Raw genomic sequence first — 15,370 nt, 5'->3', positions numbered from 1 at the left:
TCTGAGTTGATACAAGCATGCTATAGTTGAGGACATATCACAAAAGCGTAAGTTGGGTATTTAATTTGAGATGTCACGTCTTTGAGCTTATGACGTAGTACACAGTTTTCGGAAGGCTGATGAGAAGACAATGTGTGTTCCAGTTGAAATGACTTGTGGTCACTCCCAAATACTTAAATTGATTAACCTCAGTGCATGACTGTCCTGAATGACATATGCAAACTGAAGTGGACGTTCTGCCTCGAGACGCGACGACTGATTTGTCGAACTTTATTTTCATGCGCCATTAACCGTACCGCCACCGATAGAATTTAAGGCTGTTTAGTACAATGTGATCTGTTTCGGAGTTAATTTCGTTCTGAGCTGGATTATGCTTTCTTATTTTAATAGTGCATATTTCGTAACTTTCACTTTGTAATCTTGAAAATATTGTGCACAATTCATTAAAGCTTTTGTTTTGCTTTAATGTATTCTAAACTCATCCCGGTACTTGTTAGGCTTTTTAAAGATTGGGCAAAACTGCTAAGGAACCTTAATCCTTTCGCCTCTTCTCTAAATGCACATCGCATATACGCTAATCGCTTGCAGATTTTCCAATGGAATTATTCCAGGCACCTTTCTATACTCATGGACTCCCATGGTAAGCTTTACAAATAAGATAACTTCAATTTTAAGCTTTCCTTACATGTTTCGCTGTAGAAAAATGTGATATATTTGGCGTGTACCACGCGTCATGTGTCAGGAAAACTAGACTATAGGAAGAATTTCTCTCACATCTTTGCAAGATGGTGCTGCGCCTTCTACAGGACTCATTGCGTGATCGCTTTTGCTGGATAAGAGAGCAGCGAAGCAACCATGCTCATCGAAATCAAAACGTTATGAATATACGAACCTCTATTAAACCAAGGATGTAACATGGGGTCTTGCCGCAAAAGCACCACTTCAATATTCTCATGTATTCAAACTTTTTACATTTCCATTCAATGCATGAGAACAGCTTAAAAGGCACTGCGCTTCCAGCATTTGCCATAAATTAATGATAACACTATCTCTAGCTTTGTTACATTGCATGAAAACAGAAAGTAGAGAACAATTTATCACTGAAGTATTTCAGACCACCCTTACATGACCTATATCAGGTTACCTCAAGAGAGTTTTCTTTAATATGCGGCACATCGTGATCGCCGACTGCGGCGGACTGTTGTTTCTTTTGGAGATGAAACACTGTTTATGCCTACAGCCTCCAGTTCGGCATGCCACCTGAATACATTCTACTACGGTTCTTGGGACTCCCGATCGTTTAGTGCCGCAGTTACGTTCGCCGCACCGACTTAATTTTCAGTTTCCTCTGCTTTCGCTCTACTACTAAAAATATGACTACTACTAATCATGTGTCTAGTACTACTTCTACTACTACTAATGTCTTCTTTGGGAGTAAGCCTTACGTCCTTAACGCCGAGATGAGAGAGGCAAAGCTGCAGTTCGAAATATTTGCAAGAAGGGTACTGGATTCAGATCACTGCGGCAGGCTAAAAGCACACACTCCGTACAAATAAGAAGGAAGAGAGAAAGTACAGTAACACAACAGTTCTATTCATTTTATTTACCCTTACGGCCCAAGGGCATCACAGAGCAGAGTGGGTGAACCAAACCAACACGAAAAAACAAGAGCAAAAAAATAACACAAAACTCAATGATCATTATTCATTAATATTCATGAATTTGTAACACGATATCAGGTTACGAAATCAGCAAGAACCCAGTAAGGCAATATATCTGTTTAACAACTGAAAGAAAAACAAAAAATGAAAGACGACAACAAAAATACACTCATAAAAATTGGTTGGTGACAGCTGCGTGAAAAGCAATGACATTCGCAATTTAAGTAACGGCACAAGGAAGGCGATTCCAACTGCGCATGAACGGCATTTTGTGCTTCGGCATTAAAGGGAGCGCATATTCTACTTCGATTATCAGCTGATTAACATGTGTGTATTTAATGGGAGAAAATAGACTGAAACGGCAACTTTAAGATTTGCGCCTAATGAAAACATGAAGAGTTTCCCTATACCGTTCAAAACATCGAGAAAAATTCGTGCGAGTGACCTAAATTTAGCTAAACCAGTGACGGATGTTGAAGTTTAAGGGCTTCCTGCAAGCTTCTAGTTTTGTGTTCAATATCTCGTGCCCTCTTGATCTAAGCTGTAGGGTTTACGGTATTTGTAAGGCAGCCGCTGACGGTGCTGCCATTGTGGCTTCTGCTTCGAGTACTCACCCCTTGCGCACAGCTCCTACAGGTTATGGTCACGCCGTGCGGGCCGGAGCATCACTCTTGAGAGAGACCTCTCCGCCCAATGAAATCCGCATCAAGCGACACCGACTGATGGAGTCAGAGCGAAGTCAGGCTGTGGAAAGCAAAATTCCCGCTGGTCTCCCGTTAACCACACGTCCCCCTCTTAGAAGTGAGGTACCTTCCTTACGCGTTACGGCACAGCTCTTGGCGCTAAACGAAAAAAAGGATATCGTAAGAGCTGAGAAGCGAAAGGAAGCAGTGTTTAATTGTAGGCATAAACCAGTGCGAAGAGAATGCTGCAGCTTCATTTCCTCCTCGCCCAAGGAAACTCTAGGCCGCGTGATTCTCTAAGATTGTCTTCCATGGTATGGCTTCGTCTGTGGAAAGCGTAATCAGCTCGAATCAGAGGTCAGCAAGTCCATGCCCAAGATGATATCGCGTGATTATTGGATCAGGACGACGAAGGCTGCAAATTCGGTACATCCTTCAGCCGTTTCACTTCTGGCGCACCACCTCGATTGCATAATATTGTGGCCTCTTGCTGTGCGAATTAGTGGGTTGTCCCGCATGCCGTTAGTCCTGCACGCAGAACACGGCACCTTATGATTTACAAAAGCTCAGGTAGGTGCTTTTCGCCGTGGCCAAGTGCCATTTCTCGACGTAATTGTCTATTCTTCGCGATTGTGCATTTTTCCTCATACCGAAGACTTGTTTCAGCGTGTACAATTCCCTAAAACCGGGGGTTTCAGGGAACACTTACAAGAATTTCTGAAATTAGGATTTTTAGGGTAAAAATATGCCTTTTGCGGCATAGTATTATCCGCGATTACCATTGCTGCTGTGGCTCGACCAATTCGGCTGCATCGTACGAAAATACATGTGTTTTCGAAAGCATGCTGGCAAAGCAACCCTTCGAGTGCATGCAACCAGTCGAAAAAGCCTAATTTTGTGGAGCCAAAGCGCCAAGGGGAATCGCGTTTTCGAAATTCTAAAAACTGATTTAGCGATCACAAACGACCGGCTAGAAATCTCTAATAGCAACTAGGTGCCAAACAGTACAGGTTAAAAAGTTAAGTATTAAATAGTAATTAACCAGCAGACTACTTAAAACGATTGACTGCTTTTCTGTGGTCCGCCAATACTGGTAATATTTTGCCTCAAAAACTTTAAATATTTAACCCAAAAAGCCCATTTTTGAAAATATTTGAAAGTGTTCGAAGAAGCACCCCGTATACAATCTCCAAATACGAATTATATGCCCGAATTGCTCGTTCTAAACACTTAAGAGAAAGAAAGCCGGAGGCAATTACGCGCAAGCTTTAGAGATATGGAAAGAATGATTCCATGGTTGAAATGCAGATATACAGGAAACCGCTACACATAGTGGCTCTTCAATACGCAATCTAGCAAAGCGTTTATTCCGTTGGACATATATCCTTTTTGAAATTTTGCAAGGCAAGGCCAGCCGTTATGACTCTCTGAAGAAAAATATGACTGCCATTTCTGAAGTTCGTATCTTATGTAGAATTCACCTTTGATACTACGCATGAACAGTGAAAAATTTTCTGGTTGAGAGCTTCGGATTCATCTAATTCGCGTTGTTTTCATTAAAGTGCACATATAGGCCAACGGACCTATTTGCCATTGGACGTTCTTTACAATAAGGGTTCTAGGCTCAGCCCTTCGCTCAGTAGGTCAATACCTGTGCCGCCAATCTACCGTGGTGTGCGCCATGTCTAATCAATATGTGCATTATATACCATAACTGCCCCCCAAAATCAAAACACCAGGAAAGACGAAACGATGTTTACTTGCAATTCCGCACAATTATGACGTCTCACACGATCGCACCCAAATTTAAGATAGGAAAGGCGTCACATATTTGTCCTCAATGTCGATAAAAATTCGAGGCAGTTAGAAGGATTCAGTGCAGTTAAATTGAACGATAGAATATTAAGGCGGAACGCTGGCCGACATGTAAAGGAAATCCGCGAAAGGAGTTAATCATTTGTCTTCGCTTCCTGGTTCTCACCTGCCGTGCTCGACTCAGTGGTGGGGCGCTCTTTTGAGCCACTCGGCTTCGGTGAAGTTCTTCGCCCTCACCAGCCGTCCTCGTTAATGGGTGGCGCACAGGCGGTGCGCACTAAGTGGCACACACGTGGTGTTACAGGAAACCAGATTTTGTCCAGGCGGACATCTCTCATCTTTAATGACGTGACCGCTAAACGTTAAGAATTGCACCGCCAACAAAGATGCACAGAATAAAGCATGCGCGTCAACACAAGAGAAAAGGACACACGCAGGAATCACCTTCAAGAGCGCGCGTTTCTTAAATATTGAGAGCAACGCCTCCTGATATAAATGGTTGTCCTTTAAGCTTTCCAGCGCTCACTGCCAACTCTGACTTCGCGAGATTTTCACGTCACTGTGAGGACACACTATTCATAACAGACACCAATTCGATGACTCGTTTAAGCAGCGAAGTCGAGGCAACCAGCAACCTTTTGTGAATTGCGAGTGAATTGTTCTGAATGTTGAATTTTAGTGCTCCTTTTCTTCAATACCACCCTGAGATAATCATGCTCGCTCATGTCCATATAATATATAAAATCATCGCGGGGCTCAGCTGACGCGCCTTTTCGCAACATGAGAGCATTATTGTGGGCAAAATGTTCGTGATAACAGAAGATGTGGCGCTTTTGAGTTCCTTTTGCCTCACATATTAGCATCATAAAAACAACTTGATTTCACTCCAGCGGAGACATGCCTTCTTTTAAGCCGTTGCTTTGCATTTCTCGAGAATATATGCATAGTACGTCGTAACGCAACAGAAAGGGGCGATATTATGTAAAACAATTTTTATATGACCGTTTTGTTCGCTGTCGACTGGGGATTGACTCGTTGTCCTAGGTGTACTGTCCTGAGCTTCCTTCCGCACGAACAGGTTTTACAACGAGCCACAAATCTTTTTGGCAGTACAACGCGCTATACTTCAAACCAGTAACGTTTTTCCCCCTATTCATTCAGAGCTACATTGTATTTTTATGCCGATTTATCAAATTTGTGCAACCTACAGCACCATAGGTGCAAAGTTAAGCCTGCGTTCATTACAGGTCTTTAAACTACGGCGGCTTCGGAGCATCTTTTGCCCACCAACTGCTCCACCATTTCCACACACAAGGTAAAAGCCTCACGACAACGCGCAAAATCGTGTGCTTTAACCCTGGCTTAAAGTAAATATTTAACGCACAACCAGAGCATAAAAAGAAATAAGGCCTAAATAGTGGTACTGAAATTCTTATAAGACACGCATTTACTCTTGCATGAGCAATGTTATTGTATACCTTTGAGCAACGGTTTCCTTATTTATGCTATTTATTTAATATTATATTTAAAAACGCTTCAACACAATAAAAGAAAGCATGAAGAGAAAGTAAGTGAATGGCCTTGGGAAATGAGATTGTTGTTTAAATTATTCTGCCTGCTAATTAATATGAAGAACGGTGTCAATGAATTTAAAATTGCTATCCTGAGATACATTACTGGTACACCGTATATCACTCCTCGCGGAAGGTGGTTATCCATTACTCGACGCAAAAATTCTTCCCGCCATTTTTAAGCGGAAGGCAAAAAAAAACTGCTATAGAAATAGTCAGAAAACTTGCAGTGTAGGGGAGATCAGCGGCTGAATATCTTATAACACTTGCCCTTGCTTGTGGCGAAATTATTGTTAAAGTACGGCTCATTTATCGGAGTTATATGTCAGTAAGGAAGCTAGTATTTTTAACCGTGTCACGAAATTCGTCCAGAATGTAGGTTATAAACACTGAAACTATATGCCACAACCAAAGAATAAACGCAATGAAATTCAATTATTGAAACATCCTGAGTACAAGTAATAGTTTAAGGTGAGAGAATAAATTTGACTATTTTGGGAACTGCCGGCCTCCAATGTTGTACTCTCGTGCAGAGTAAATACTTTCGTATTGAAATAAAAGAAACAACCAGCAAAATAAAGACCTTTTAAGTTTGAATGCACTGTGCTTGACAATCATGATATGCTGCCACCGAAACAATGTCTTGAAAAATATCCCGTTAACGGAGGGAAAGCTATATAGGCCACTTGTAAGTCCTTGTTGGAGGTCACTTCCATAGTATGGTAGCCTAAGAACATCGCATTTGTGAGTTTCTAAAGTATGATTGGCTTGTAGTATTCAACGAAATTGACTTGGGCAGTTAAGTATATTCCATATTTTCTAGTTATTGGCAGTAAGGATGCTAGACAAAGGCCCTGCCTGCTAATATCCGATCAATCCTGCACTACGCCAGCTAAGGGCTCCAAATGGGGAAAAAAAATTAAAATTTAATCTCTGGAACAGAGCAATTGTTCTTACCTGCTACCCGTTTATTGCCTTGAAATCCACGCTACACCCATTACAAAGAATGCGCTTCTGATGTTTTATTATTTCAAATTATGGCTGTGTAGAATAACGAATATTTAAACTATATGTGCTCAGATAAGAAAGGCGATCGAGGTCCCATGATCATTTTTGATTTCAATTAAGTTTTATATGTGATGAGATAATGGGTCGACATAAAGGGATGGCAATTAGTTTTGCCAGAAACTGTATAGTTTGTGTATAAAAATATGTGTATCAGAAGAAGTGCAATAGTTGCTTTTGCGAAGTCGCGAGTTTAAATCCGCGCAGAAGGAAAAACAAAAATTCGTAGAACCTGGAATTTTTCTCCGTAATTGCATGCAAGCAATTCTTCTGGAAGTATTCAGAAACATTTTGGAGTTTTATAATTTAGAGTAAAAGAATCGCAAGCATTTTTGAAAAACTAATGCATACCATTGCGGGCCGCTGTAAGGTCAATAACGGGCTAAGAAGAGATTAGAACTTCAGGCAGAAATTTCTTTCACTATTATTCGGTCCTCTTTACTACCAGCTTACAAACATGCACTTCTAGACCGTTGAGTTTTTTTTAGTTCAGAGCTGATATCATCCGAACTTCGTAAAATTCAAAGAAGGTGAACATTCACGGTGATTACAAAAAAAAATAATAGCCTCCCCGATTTGCTTTTAAATATTCCTGCAATACCTTTAGCTCCCGGTAATTCTTGATCAAAAGATAAATGTTGAATTATAGTGTTTTACATATAAAACTCAAACCTGCATGCGAACTATATTTCATTCGGTTACCATGCTTCGGTAGTGATATTAAAATTATTGAGCATTGCGACCTTAAAGAAAAATTGTATGCACAATAAAAGTTGTCTCCGGAATATCTTTGCTGTACATACTTCACAAAGAGTGGTGTTTTAAATTGTTGCCTATATTTTTGCTTTTTAATTATGCAATGTGGTCCATGTGAACGTCCGCAAATAATTTTCTATTGGCAGAAAAGATTGCGGTAATTCTTAGACTTTGGTCATAACTCAAAAAAGGCCGCGTAGGGTATTTCAAATTCAAAGAAATTGTGATTTTGGCGCCTGGTTTGGTCGAGGGTAGTAGAAATGCCCTCGTCTTTAAAGCCGAATATACAGTATTATTTATCATCGGTGAAAACGAACGGTTTGGTGTGCTTCTGGGTTATGAGTTAGCATTGTAACTACTTGCTGCGTCTTTCAGAAGCAGTGTTTGGTGTTCTTAAGGCTTCATTTCGTGTTTGAGGAGATATTGCAGTGCGCGTGCGTACAGCTCAAAAGAAACTTCGTGCGTTCGGCAAGGAAAGTGGTTTAAAATACAAAGTAAGATATGACAGGTTAACCATGGGCTATAAGCAGTTCGTCTACGATGCGGATACTGATTCCGTGGTAGAGCATCGGTCATAGCGGTCACTGTCTGTTTCAAGGCTCCCCTCCCACCATCAGCCACTTTTGCCTCCGTCACCTTCACATGTTTGTGAAACTATGGCTTTTGTTTTAGCAAACATTCGTAGCTATCTTCCGAAGAGAGAGTCAGTGGAAGCCTTTCTTGACGATCACGGCACCGATATTGCCATATTTACAGAATCGTGGCTCTCCGATAATATCTCAGACGAGGAACTGCTGGACAACAATAAACCGTTTTTCATCTACAGACGTGATAGGGCCTCGCGCAGGGGTGGGGGTGTTTTAGTCTTTATTAAAACCAGTCTTAATTCTTCTCTTCTCATGACTCATCCCTGCCAGGAAATTCTTTGTATCAGAATTACCCTTTCCAGAAGCACATGCATAGTTATTGCATGTTATCGCCCTCCTGACAGTGACAGTTCCTTTATTGCCGATTTTTACTCGGTTCTGCTCGTTCTTAATACCCGTTTTCCTAAAGCCAATTACATCCTCTGCGGTGACTTTAATTTCCCTGACATCGATTGGGGAAACTTGAGCACATCTTTTCGTCAAGCGAAAGATTTCCTTGACGTTGTCATGACATTTAACCTCACCCAAGCAGTAAACTTCCCTACACGTGGCAGTAACACCCTTGACTTAGTCTTTGCATCTAGCCCCGAACTCATCCAATACATATCGAGCACTGACGGTTTCAGTGACCACAACACCGTTATTTTCAACCTATCACTCCCGTTTCCCCAACGGCAGCGCTCTGTTAAGTTCATTCGCGATTATAAAAGGGGAGACTTCGCCTGTATCAACTCGGAGCTTGAGAACTTTTTCCTTCATTTCAAGCAGTCTGCATCTAATAGGTCTGTCGAAGAAAACTGGCTAACTTTCAAAAACAAACTTTCAAATCTGGTCGAAACCTATGTTCCGCTGATATGCATTCACGGTGACTCCAACAAGCCCTGGTTCTCTAACTCCTTAAGGAGGCTTTCTCAAAAGAAAAAGCGTCTTTTTCGTGAAGCTAACAGAACTGCACTGGCTTATAAATGGACAAAATATTTCTCGTGCCTGCAGGATTACACGCGTCTCCTAAGGTGTACAAAAAGAAAGTTTTTCCACAATGATCTGTATGGCATTCTACTAACAAACCCAAAAAAATTCTGGCGGATGTTATCACCCAAATCAGGCAACACTCATTGCATTACCCTTTTGTATCCTGATGGTTCACAGGTGCCTCCAGAACTTCGATCTGACGTCATGAACTCTTATTTTACATCAGTCTTCACACATGAACCTGCCTGGAATACATCACACAAAGATTTTTTAAACTTTTCTGCGATGGCACCTATCAACATCACTACTGCTGGCATTTGTGCTCTGATAGACAAACTAAAGTTATCCAGTGCTGCCGGGCCTGACAACCTCACTGCCAAAATATTAAAAGCTACAAAAAATGTATCTTCTCATTTTCTAAAAATAATCTTTGATCAATCTCTTGCGAACAGTTCCATACCTAGTGACTGGAAAATTAACAAAGTCATTCCTGTGTTCAAGGCTGGCAGCCGGAGTGACCCGTCGAATTATCGTCCTATTTCATTAACTTGCATACCATGTAAATTTCTTGAGCATATTATATACTCGCATATTGCATCCCACCTCAATTCCAACTCCTTTTTCTTCAAAAATCAGCATGGCTTTCGTCACGGCTATTCATGTGAATCACAGTTATTTGAGTTTACCATGGACCTTCACTTAAACCTTGATTCTTTGTTCCAAACCGATGTCATCTATCTTGATTTTTCCAAAGCATTCGACCGTGTCCCACATCAACGTCTTATGTTCAAACTTTCAGGTCTTCACCTTCACCCACTTGTTTTAGACTGGATTCACAATTTTCTCACAGCTCGCTCTCAGTTCACCGCAATAGGCGGACTTCCTTCAAATTCTACTTCCGTCTCCTCCGGAGTACCACAGGGGTCTGTGTTGGGTCCGCTTCTCTTCTTAATATTTATTAACGACCTCCCACACAACATCTCATCCACCATCCGTCTTTTCACAGATGACTGCCTTATCTACCGCCGTATAAATACTAAAGACGATCAAGCTGCCCTCCAAAACGATCTGAAGCTCATCGAAAATTGGTGCTCTTTGTGGATGATGGAACTGAACATTAGGAAGTGCAGTTTTATGCAAATTTCTCGGAAACGCTCCAATTTAACTTATCCTTACTCTTTATTTTCTGAGGACCTATTGCAAGTTGAATCTTATCGTTACCTTGGCATCACAATCAATAGCAAATTAACTTGGGTTGATCATATTACAAAAATCACGGCCGACGCTTCACGTACACTTGGTTTTATTAGAAGATCACTTCCCTCTTCCCCCGCTAACATACGTAAACTGGCATATGAAACTTTTGTCCGCAGTAGGCTGGAGTATGCATCCGCGATCTGGAGTCCTCATCAGTCCTACCTAATTAACATGCTCGAAGCCGTCTAGAACCGTGCAGCACGCTTCATATCGTCAACATACGACTTTCATTCCAGCGTAAGTTCCATTAAATCATCACCTGACCTCACTTCCTTAGCTCTCAGACGAAAAGTTGCGCGCCTTTGCTTGTTCCATAAGTTATACTTCAATTTCCCCTATCTCCGTGGTTCCCTCATATCTCCTCCCTTTCGTACATCGCGCCGCCTTTTTAATTCAAATAGCGTCCAACGACTTCATGGCTCCACCAATGCTTTCAACAAGTCCTTCTTTCCGACCGCAATTGAAGAATGGAACCTTCTGCCCGACTCACTAACAAATGTGCACGATGCGACAAGGTTTAAGGCGATGTTGTTAGATCACCTGGGTTGACATGTTTTTTTTTCTGCCCTAACCTCTCGCCGACGTGTGTGGTGCTTGTGGCCTAAAGGCATTTTTTACATGCACCGTTCTAACTATTCGCGTTCCTTGCTTCTCTTTATGTTCCTATATTGCATTGTTATATTTTTGTGACCTTTGTTTTTCCACATCAACCTTGTATACGCTCCCCCCTTATGTAATACCCCGACAGGGGCCTTTAAGGGACAATAAATGATGAATGATGATGATGATGATTTCATGGCCCTCATTCTGGTATAAGCACATCTTTTCTCTTCATTAGTGACTCCTCTATTCAACAGTCACGGGGGAGCAGTTATCAGGCAACAATATACGAAACATACAGGCAGTACAGAAACACGTAATGAGGACATGTGTGATGAAAAATTTTGAGCAATGTTTGTGGCAAGGGTCTGTGCAATGTTTTTGAATGCACCAAGGACTCAACGAATATTTGAAAATATTGCTACCAGCAGACTCGGTGCTTATAGAAAATTGGGGGATGCGCAGATAGAAAGGCAAATTTGATCAGAATTTTTCCACAATTAGCTTTTTCCCTGACACCCGATTATTTACCTGTTCAGTGCCTTTTGACGATAGTCCACATATAATTTTAAAAACGATAACAGCGTGAAAGGGTCAGTGATCATTATGTACTGACCGTTATGTCTTATATTTATCATCGTTTTTGTGTAGCATTGTTTGCTTAATCGTCGGCACTAATCAGCCATGCCTACAGCTTTAGGAGCTTTTTTCTGTGAGAAAAGCAAAGCAGTTGGTGAAACACAAGATGATGATTATTTTGAAATAATTTTTTATAGGGACAAAAAAGGCTAACGATCTCAAAACCAATCACGTTTATTTAAATGCACTGAATGCTTACCAGTGACCACTGCTAATTGCGCGGCTTGCTTGTGCTCACTTGAAAAAGAGCCGTACTCTGCTCTTCGAAGCGTTTCAGAACGGGTTGCACACCGACGCACATTTTTCCGCGTGAGCCAGCCGCGTCACGCTTGCGCACTTTTTAATCAAAGGAACCATGGAAACACTTGTACTCATTGTATCATCGGTGGGTGCCTGGCGGCGCTGGGGATCGAACCTTGCACCTCCCGCATGCGAGGCGGATGCTCAAACCACTAGGAAACAGCTCCGGTACCTGGTATATATTTTTTTGCTTTAAAGTTAGTTTTCGTAGAAAAGAAAGAGCAGCGGTGACTACTTGCCAGAGCTCTACTTCAAATTTTCATCAATATTGTTCACAAATTTGTAAAGTTGGAGTATGTATTTCACCAAAAATATTTTAGGGGCCAATGGAAAAAATGATAAATTCTTGTGCTTGTTAGTCCCAACCATGTGAGCTGTATTTTGTGCCCCACAGAAATTGGCGTTTTAGCAGTTTTCGTGCATAATAATGAATACCCATGCTATGAATTACAAACGCTGAGGCGATTTTGACATCAACACCAACTACCTTGTATAACAAAGGATAAAGATACATGTAACTTAGAACTGAAGAGGTGTCAGAGCGTGGGTGACCGCATTTAAAAAAAAAATACGCGCACTGTAATCGAATATAGCACACTTTGTGATATTTCCGTTTCGCGTTAAACTCTGAAGGTACATGCAGATACCATGGAGGTACCCCGTGTGACCTGTTCGACAATTGCTCTTACACTGAATGTAACAAGGGTGCCGAGTGCTTCTATGACCTGTACTGGAAGACCACGGAACCGGTGAGTCTATGACCATTCTTTTCTTTTTTCTGGCACTTTATCCCAGCAGTAGGGCCACCATGCACATCCTTTTAGAGCTCTGCTTCGTATAGGCCCAAATTTTATCCCGTGGCATACGATGCGGTTAGGTACACAGCTCGGGTCACTGCCTTTCTGTATGAATACAGGAGTATTCCTGATTATGCATGGCAAAGCATAAAAAAATGCAAATGCACTCTCTAGACCATCTCCCTCTGAAGCTCATAGGTGCAATTCCTGGAATATAAAGTGTGTACAATACCATAAGGTGGCTAAACATGTCTTGTCAAAAAGTAATTGACTAGTACCTAGGTTTACAAGTAAGACTAGGCTGCGGAACAAAGACGGCTCACTGGCGTACGCGTGAATCACTTTGAACCGCAACGTATGGAACTCCTAAAAGCAGCCCCGAATATGACTGATAAAAATTTCTCTAACTCTTGTATGTTCGTGTGCTAAGGTGTTCACTTCGTGTAACACTGTGCAATTTCTGTTTTAATATGTCGCTCTAGTTGAATGGAAGCTTCTGCTAACAAATGGGAACCTTTTTTACTGCAGCACAATGTTTTTCCGTTAGTAATCGCTTCATATAGCTTCATTCTTGTTCCTATTTCTTTGTTTTAGAGGTATTTTAGTGTCTTTTCTTGTCGACTATTTGTACATATTAGATGGCCAATGTGATAATGTATTTCTTGTCTGAAAGTTGTTGTTTGCCACTTATCAGATTGCTAATCATATCTCTTCAATAGGGTGTTGCATTAATAATTTGTTAACATGAGGATTTCAAGCCGCCTTATCTCATGCCCTTGCCTCTTCTACTGGACCGCTATTCGAGCATTGTTTTCTTGTAGAGATTGAAACGTAGAATCTTTCTGTCTTTTAAAAACGCATCCTAAGTAAACCTTGATGCAGCAATACCTTCATGTAAAGTGCATTTCGAACGTATTTTAAGAAAATTCTCTCTCCGGATTTCAAGTACTTTATAATCAGGGTGCCCGCAATATGAACATGGCATGCTAAATATTGGATCTGTATTCATTCCTGTTCATCCAATGTACTATTTCTCTTTGATTCTGTTATTTCTATTCAGTTCTACCTCTTTTTTTCTCGAACAGAGGCGTCAAAGGCAGTAGCCATTTCTGTTTAGTTTGAAAAGAGGTCGTATTCGGCATGAGTACTCGGTGCTCTTAAGCATAATGTTGTTATGGGACCTTTTACAGGTTATCAACGCCACTAACACTACGAAGTTCAGAGATCACCCTCGTGTACCCACTCTGATTCGTTCCTAAACCGTCTAGTTTGCGCGTTAGAAAGGAATCGAAATGTTTCTGGTGCGGAGAATGGATATATTATTTGGTGCTTGTTGCCTCGCTAACGATAACCTCTTAGCTGTGTGTCTTTTTCGCTGTTTTCGCAGCACGGGAAATATATCCATAGTAGCGATTTGTGACGACCAGTGTTATCCTACTTAACCGCTCAATTTATAGAATTTTACACACCATGAGCCTCGATGTGAATAAAGTTGACTAAAGAGGCTACCTGGGATCGTGGAACGCGACGCTTCTTTGTTCTTCTGAGTCTTCTGAGCGTTCACATGGCAGCGCATGCTTTTTACGTCAGTGGCCTAAAAGACAATTTGGATATTTGGAGGCAGTGCGGCAACTCGTACGACGACTACAACGGTTATCGCACGCCTCTGAGGAAGCGCCACTGGCCGTCTTCATCATACTTTTGAATGCCACACCTTCGTAATTACCTTGCTTAATAATAATAATAATTGGTTTTGGGGGAGAGGAAATGGCACAGTATCTGTCTCATATATCGTTGAACACCTGAACCGCGCCGTAAGGGAAGGGATAAAGGAGGGAGTGAAAGAAGAAAGGAAGAAGAGGTGCCGTAGTGGAGGGCTCCGGAATAATTTCGACCACCAGGGGATCTTTAACGTGCACTGACATCGCACAGAACACGGGCGCCTTAGCGTTTCTCCTCCATAAAAACACAGCCGCCGCGGCCGGGTTCGAACCCGGGAACTCCGGATCAGTAGTCGAGCGCCCTAACCACTGAGCCACCGCGGCGGGGCTTGCTTATCGTGCAATACCTCTTTTCCTGTTTCTTTTCAAATGATCATAAGTTGTGAACACAAACTTGCCACCCTCACATCTTCGATTGTTCGGCCAGAACTTAGGGTCCAAATTCAACATTTAAAACACAACTGCACATTTTTGCGCAGATTGCAGGTCCGGTCTAACCGGCAACTGTTTTCATCCCTTAAACAATATCGAGTCACATCATGCAGGTGTTTTACACTCCTTAGACTGCGGCGGTGCATTTTTTAAACAAATGTGTGGGCAATTTGGCCATCAAGCCTGTCCTTTGGCTCGAGGTTTGGTTCTTTTTTTGAAGCGAGATAGCCACCTACGCTGCAACAAAAGAACTGTAGCGCAACCAAGACGAACACAAGAAAGAGGCGTACAGTGTGTACCGTTCTTTTGTTACAACTGTTTACAGTTTACTGTTCTAAATGTGTACAAATGTTTACGGGTTACGGGGGTTTAACGTCCCAAAGCGACTCCGACTATGAGAGAAGCCGTAGTGAAGGGCTCCGGAAATTTCGACCACCTGGGGTTCTTTAACGTG

The 15,370-nt window shown here is 41.7% G+C and overlaps 1 non-coding gene across 1 annotated transcript; it reads right to left on the bottom strand.

Moving 5' to 3' along the window:
- Positions 1–14,736: 14,736 nt before the first annotated feature.
- On the bottom strand, positions 14,737–14,808 carry TRNAS-ACU (transfer RNA serine (anticodon ACU)). Its single transcript has one exon. It is a non-coding gene; the product is annotated as a tRNA-Ser (tRNA).
- Between the last annotated feature and the right edge of the window lie 562 nt (positions 14,809–15,370).

The sequence above is a fragment of the Amblyomma americanum genome, chromosome 9 (genome assembly GCF_052857255.1).
Source record: "Amblyomma americanum isolate KBUSLIRL-KWMA chromosome 9, ASM5285725v1, whole genome shotgun sequence".
NCBI lineage: Eukaryota > Metazoa > Arthropoda > Arachnida > Ixodida > Ixodidae > Amblyomma > Amblyomma americanum.
The sequence above is the reverse complement of the archived record's forward strand: the minus strand, read 5'-3'. Positions and strand labels throughout refer to the sequence as shown.